Raw genomic sequence first — 8,454 nt, forward strand, 5'->3', positions numbered from 1 at the left:
ATCACCATCGCTCATATGATTCTACCTTTGAAACTATTGAAACACATTCTTGAATTGCTCATCCTATATATATGTATCTCTATATGCATCATGCTTGAAAGGATCCATGTGTATAAGAGTTCCCAATGTTGTTATATTTAATGTGGGTGGCCTTGAAATCATGACATCCAACTTGTGCGTGTTTCCATTTTTCTACTTTATCACTAGATGAACTTGTTGTAAAAACCACATCCACTTGTAATTCTTCGTTTGTTGTATCTTACTATGGGCTTGCATGTATTCTATTGGTTAGTGACCTATGCAGTGGCTAGTGACCTATGTAGACATCAAATATTGTTTCCACTTCTTCATAGCTTACTCCAGGGCATAGAGCTCGTTGTCATAGGTAGGGTAGTTGAGAACCACCCCATGAAATACTTCATAATAGAAGCATGCATGCCTTCCTCCTTGCATCAATACCACTCCCATAAAATGCCCACTCACATCTCTCCTGAATTTAAAGGGTTGCTACAAGTTTAGTAATTTCAAAATTAGTGCTTGATTTATTTTCTTCTTTAGCTACTCAAAGGAACTCTTCTAATCCTATCCCCACTAGAAACTCTTGTCACTCAATGTTATGGCATGGAGTGATGCTACTACTACTAAAAACAAGGCTATGAATTTCCTTAGTTATTGTGCCACCCAAACATAACTCCTAACATAAAAAAAGCTAGTAGGAATTGACCTCTTCATAATAGCCTCCATCTTAGTGGGATTTATCCTTAGCTATCTCCCACATATCGCACTAGATACACCAAATACTATTGTTCAAACTCAAATTTCTTGAGATTTTCAAGTAGTTATTGCTTCTTTAATGTCTCTAGCACAGGAATGAAATGTGAGATGTTCTCCTCTCAAGTAGCAATGTGTACCAACATATCATCCAAATAAGAAATAATAAATGAATCTATAAAAGGGAACCACATATCATTCATTAAACTTAGGAATGTAGATGGTGCATTACATATGCCAAACAACATAATTAACTACTCGTACAAACCTTGACTAGTTTTTAAGGCAGTCTTCCAGGTATCCTCTTCTCTGACTTGAGCCTAGTGTTAGCTTAACTTTAAGTCTAGCTTGGTGAATTATTTAGCTTGCCACAACTAATCCAACATACAATTTATCTTAGGAAGAGGGTACCCATTCTTGAGTGTAATTTTGTTTAAAGTCTTGTAATCAATACACATCCACCAAGTCCCATCTTGCTTTAGAACTATGATAATGAGTGAAACATGTGCTCAGGTACTTGGTCGAATGACACCCTATTCTACTAGTTGTTGCAATTGCTTCTTAACCTCATTTCTTTCTATAATAGGCTACATGTAAAACTCAATGTTTGGGAACATGGAGAGTCTAGAAATAGTTGGATCTCGTGTTCCATTTACCTCTTGGGAGGTAGCCCTTTAGGCTCATAGAAAACATCCCTATATTCCTGCAAAAACTCTTCTTGTTAATGTTTATGTTCCTTAGTACAAACCTCTAGAGATAACCTAGCTCTCATGAACTCTCCTATAGACTAATTTTCTCTTAAAAAAACAAATCATACTTCTTGCTAGAATTGATCAGCTTTTTATTGTAGATGGAACTTGCAAAAAAGTTTGTCAACTTGCCCTTGTGCATATTGATGATAAAGGATTTTTTGTGATTGATGAGGCAATGTTGGTTGGCTCTTCACATGATGATCACATCCCACGTGTACATATAGGGAATCCAAAACACAATTACACATACATCAAGTGGAACTACATCCAATTTTCCCTCATCAATAAAGTTAGCACTAATAACAAACTTGATCCTGCACTATTTGGTTACTTTTATCTTTTACTCCTTGGGGTGAATCCATGAATATGGTTTACACTTTTGGGCCATATGTGGCGATGAAATTTCAAAATTTCACTCTATTGAATTGAAACCCTCAAAATTCATATAAGCTTTATGAATTTTCATTTGGAGTAGAAAGACAATTTGTGGGGAATTATGTTGTTGTCATAATGATATATTTTTAAAAAATATTAGTGGCATATAGTGTCAATTTTCCATTAAATTAAATGTTTGTCTTGCAATTTTTCATACATCTTAACAACTATGTGTGTGTCTGTGCGAAATAACTTAGTCTAAAATGTATACTTTCATATATATATATATATATATATATATGAGCGTGATCTACACAAAGAGCACTAAAGTATGCATATTGAAACTGTATTTTTCTTTTATGCAATATTCTATTTTTTTATTATTTTTCGAAGTTGGCAAATTAATATTTGAATTGCATTTTTCAAATGCATGTGTTCGTGGATAACTTTTTTCTACTATTTAAATAAATTCAAAAGATAAAGATAGTTGTTTTTAATAGGACTCATAAATGAAGATAATGCAATTTTTGAATTTTTTTGTTTTGTATATTTTATGTTATTGTTTTTTCATTCAACCCTTTTGAAATTTTCCATAAAATTTTCAAGCATAAGAGTTAAAAAAAATTAGATGAAAAACATCATATGAATTCCAAAATGTCAAACTCGTATGCTAAATATTGACTTATGTTCACCATTCTACACGATGATGTTGCAGACAAATTAGTATAATAGAAGCTAAAACTCTGTTGCTCGATCAAACATTTTAAAAGCTCAATAGATAACTTTATGTAAAATTTGAAATATCTCAATAAAAAAAGTAACAAACCCTAGATCAAACTAGTGGCAAGGTTAACGAAAACCCTCAATGGAGCTATTGTTTTCTCCAGTACCAACCGACAAGGACTTATTCAATGTTGATGGTTTATTCACAATTGCAATGCTTTCTACAGCACCCTCCTCCCCTTCTCATGCGTGTCCCCTTCCGTCCATTTCCCCTTGGGAAATTTTCCGTCTCAAATCAATCCACCTATATTGATGAATGTCGGGCTTGAACTGTATCAATCTTTACGTACGTTAAGTGACTTGAGATTACGGTCTCCAGATCCGATGTCTCCACATGGTTGGTTTCTCTAAGGATTCTTGTGTAATCGATTGTTCCTTTGCTAATTTCGAATATGTTTGTTGATGTTAATACCGAATCTTCGTTTGGTGAATATGGAATAGAGGGATCAATATAGAGGGAGCATATTGATGGAACAAAACCAGCAACCCATGACAAAAAACAAATTTCATAAAGTCAGTTTCCCAACGAAGTTGTAGTTTCTAGATTCCAAAATCAATCTTACTTTTGAAGGGAGAGCTATACTTTCTTGTTGTTGAGGAGAAGAAATCAACTCTATATGATAAGGAATAAATCAAATTGTTTTCCGATATATCTCGAATCAATTGCATTGTGATTATTAAGAATTGTATCGTTTCTTTTGACGTATCGTTGTCTCCAATCAAATCAAAAGGATTGAAAATGAACCAAATATGTATTATTTATCAAATAATTTGATCAAAAGCTACAGCAGCATCCATTACATTCACAATCTATGGATAAGTTTATCAAACTATCAACTATTTACACTACAGTAACAAAATGAAATGAGAGCAAATAAACAATTTGTATTCAAATACTTCATATTTATATTTCAATTTTGACTCCTTTTTTTTAACTTTTAAACTTACAACTATCATAATCCCAAACACAATGCTTAATATTCCAATGATTAATAAAAAATTATTAAAATTGAAAAAATTACTTTATATTATAATAAAAACAATAAAATTAAAAATTAAAAAAACTTAAAGCAATGGTCTAAAACAATTACAATGTCAAATACTCATACACTAGCAATTGTATCAGATGTTGCAAAGATATGCTATAATACTATAACATATGGAGAAAGAGCATAGATGGAGATAGCCATGATATGTTACAATTTGAGTGAGAGAAATAACATGGTGTTAAAAGTAAAGTGAACTCCTCGTTATCTATCCTATTGATTTGAGTTGCAATATGTCAATTGAGGAAATGCTTAGCAATTTCAACATTGTACTTGCAACTTTAGTTTTGTTTTATACCCTTATAGGGAACGAGCTAGCCTCGTAATTTGGAAATGGATGGTTGGTGAATGTAGGTCTAGATCCTTGATTGAATGTGATGGTTCTTTGGTGTTGATGTTTTTTTAAGACGCAATGAACCCCTAACTTTCACAATTAGAGCCACAGAAGAGTTCATACAAGAACTTTTCTTCTTTAGGTCTACAGGGTAGTAGCTCTAACAAGGACGAGGCCCCTTACATCCCTTGCAACATTGATGCTACTTTAGCCAAAAATAACTAGCCAAATAGCAGACAGAGACATTTTAAATATGGTTTAGAAGAAGCTAAGCCCCTTTTGGAGAGCATGGATAGATTGAAATACAAGGGATGTCATCAAAAGCATTACACAAAGAGAAAGGGTGTCGAGGTGCAAATTTGATGTGTGGTAGGTTTTATTTTTCAGTCTCGAGATTGGACATATCATAGCTTCCCTGTTGTGGTTAAATTTACTATTTTTTTTCTCTCAACCATGAAAACTTTTGTTATTAGTCTTTAGGCGGTTGTGAATGTATTAAGATTTGCAGCTTGAAGAATTTGATACCTCAAAGTGCATGGAATATCCTAGGTTAAAGATGAATATGTGCTGGTGTATCTGCACGTTAATCTTTTAAGAAATTTTGAGCATTTATTCCTCACACACCATCCAAACGATACAGAAGAGAGATTTCAAGACAAGATAAAGGCCCTCGTTCTATACACTCAACTGCATAAAGACAATACAAACAATCTCTCCCATTCAAGAGGCTAAATGCGGAAAGGAACTCTAGATGGCATTGAAGTATAAAAAATAAATACAAACAAAAGATTACTTTGGAAGAAAGAATTGAAATCCTACAGAATCTTTACTTTCATAAACAACCTTAAACCCAACCAAGAGGTGAAGGCATGGATTGTATAGCACCGATGCAATGACTATATTTCATTGAAGAGCAGCAAGATGGATTGTTTGGACCCTAATCCTTGTAAATGTAAGTCCACACCAGAACACCAAACCAGGGTCTTCTCTTGGGCATCTCTAGGAGATAAAAGTCTATCTAGAGAGCTTAGAATTTCTCACAAGTACGATCAGGAATTCATGAGGGCCCATTCCATGTAACTTGCGAACTCCCTGAATCTACCAAAAAGAGCTTCATATGTAGTGAGAACTGCTTGGGATTCTCCTATATCAAATATAGAATTTTCAAACTCGGAACAGATGAGGAAAATCCAAATAAAAGCAAGTCAGAGTTTTGTGAAAGATGAAGAGGAATAAAGAGATCATAATGTTATTGATGATGCCTAGTCTCAACAAATATCAAGCAGAGTATGTTTTGATCAAGGATGTAGATTTTCAATTCCTTTCCACTCCAAATTATCAAATAGTTCATACAAGCACTTTTCTTCTTTAGGTCTGTAGGTCGATCATTTAATTTATATAACTATAGAAAAAAAATTGGTATAATTTGTTACCTTTAAAACACATTCATCAATTCTAATTGCGCATCCAAATTTAAAAATATTTTTATTATATCTACAGATTAATTTTCTTTTGCATTCTTCCCATGAATTAGATGACTTTGAAAATACATGGTGCTTTTTCCTTCTTCCCATGAATTAGATGACTTTGAAGATACATGGTGCGTCCAATACAGAGTGGCTATAAAAGGGGCTAAAATTTAATGCGTTTGTGGCCTGGAATCCAAGCACCAACAATAGAAGTCTGATTGCAAAATTTTAAGCAAAGTCTCACGTGACATTTTCTCCAAATCTTTTTGTTTCCAATTTGCAAATATATTGTCAATGGGAAATTCAGCTATAGTCGAGTGCTGCTTAGGTGAATGGTCATATGCACATTTCCTTGTAAAGACGCATCGCTGCCACACAATCTTCGTATGGATCATGAGCACCATTTTGAATATTGTACCTGTTATGCCAAGCATTGCAAACAATTAACCCAATGTATGATTCATTCTTTTTGAAACTTTAAATAACATTAATTTTATTAGAAAAGGGCATGATGTCCTTAATTTTTTAAATAGTGTATTGCCCACAAATCTTGTTAAATAAATTGGCGTTGTGAGAAACATTGTTGCATAAGACTTGTAGAAAAAACAAGCTACAAGGTGCTAATTTATGCTAAAAAATATTGAGTGAGATACTTCAGTGAGTTGTTGGTTTTCCTACTCTTAAGTAGTGGTGTGTACTTAGAAGTGTCCCTGAAACAATAGTGATTATGTTAGTTGATATTTTATGAATACTCATACATATAATGGGTGAGAAACAAAACATACACATATATAACCAAGTTATCTAATTAAATGACCAAGATATTCCATTGCCTAGCATTGCAAATCATGAAGAGTTTTATTCCTTTTATGACTCTTAAACGAAAGGTACTTCTTAGTACCTTAGTTACAATACATCTCTCAAGTAATTACATGATAACATATAATACAAAATTTGACAGGTCAAAAATCAAAATTGAATGTCTGAAGGTCAATAACATTCATCAGAATCAACAACATTAATCAAGCAAAATAAGATTGTGCAGTAAAATGGAGACATCTATTTCTTTGAGATTATAAATTAAGCAGCAGATATCTCATTGAAATAAAAGAGAAATAACATGCATGACATCACAATTTGTACCTATTCAAAATATATTGCATCGTGTCTAGCTTTTGGACAACTAGGATAGTAAACAAAATTCTGACAACTTCATTGAAGAGAAGTATAGAGTTCAGTTCACTAAGAAGAGTGTGCAAGCCATAACAACTGGAACTGGAAATATTAGTTGCTTTACCAAATCAATATCAATAGATAAAATTGAACTCATAAAGGCCTCTCCAAATTACTTAAATAAACAATATATTAGAATGGGAAAAAATTATACTGAAATTTAACTGACCTCAAAATTGAGAAGAACAATCATTAGATTAAAGCTACAACATTAGACTTCAGACTAATCACTAAATTATCAAAGCTTAGTGCTAGTTGCACTTCATCAAGAATATGTTGGAAAGAGCCATTACCAATTCGTGCCATTTTCTTCAAAATAGCGACTATAGGATCTGTTCGAAACATGATTGTATGGAATATCATCCTTGATTCTATCGTATTCAATCTATTTACAAACTCCATAGGATCTCTCCCATCGTTGTTTCCACCATCACTCAAAAAAATAAAGGTTGGCTTCTTGTTGACCACATTAGGATGCTTGGATCCTCGATAAATTACCTCCTCGACCACAAGAATAATTGGTTCCACTTGCTGTGACATATTGAATAAGACTGTCCACTCTATCTTCCTTCATCTCTTATATTTCTAGAGCAACTATTGTTGTATTATCAAAGAGAACCACAGATAAAGAATCATCACTACTAGTTCTATGCCTGGCAGTAATGAATCGAACGATAGCCTCATACACATAGCCCAACCTACGATTGTGTTGAGATATAAATTTGACCATGGTTGGTTTTATATTAGGATACAATTTTGTGATCTATAGAGGATGCCATTGAGGCAATTTATTCACTGGAGCATGCCATAATTTCTCTATGCAGTAAGACCTCGTGGAACTAGCATCAATTTCATTATGCTCTTCTGAACTACAAAGGTGATTACACAAAGAAAACACTTTATGATATGCTTCAGTACAAGGATATTCAAACTGTGTTTGCTTCCAATAAATCTCATGGGTAAGTTCATCTTTAAGGAAATCCTCATCAGGGCCATATTTTCTTGTCTCATGTCGAGATCCATCATAGATACGACTTGTACAATTATCACACATAGGGCAGCAAATTAAATGAATGTGTCCTTGGCCTTGCGCTTTACAATGCATGTTACACATCTCTGCCACACTAGATTCCCCCCAAGTATATTTCCTATCCTAGATATAAATCTCTTCATGATCTAATGCAAATTGGACACTCCTCATATTCCCATGAACCGTAGTATGTAAACTAGAATGATTGATGGGCCGTTGAAAAAAAATCCACAAGCTTGACATCTAACCTTGCAATAATGCACAACATTAGGATTTAGTGTGTGAAGATGGGCACTATCATGGTATTTTTTAAAAGGTGGAATGGCAATGCAATAATCCTTTTGCAAACCATTTTGTTCAGAGACATGTTCATACTAAAATGAACCTCTTCTACCCTAAAATGAATGTGTTTGTCTCACTAGTTCAATGAAGATTTCACAAATGCCATCTGCTTCACATTTATTATGACAGGGATGCTCATTACCATAGAGATTTTCATCACTTGTCATTTCATGGAAATGATATTTGTAACCACAGCTTCTAGGACACCCCTCCATGATGCATTTTTTGGGACAATACCTTTCATGAAAAGCACGTTTTTCATTATCCCCAAGCTCAATTTATATCATACAAGGCTTTTTGCAGCATGGAAGAGAACACT

The sequence above is a fragment of the Pinus tabuliformis genome, chromosome 4_1, assembly GCF_031772625.1.
Source record: "Pinus tabuliformis cultivar Carrire ecotype Pingquan chromosome 4_1, CPIR1, whole genome shotgun sequence".
Taxonomy (NCBI): Eukaryota; Viridiplantae; Streptophyta; class Pinopsida; order Pinales; family Pinaceae; genus Pinus; species Pinus tabuliformis.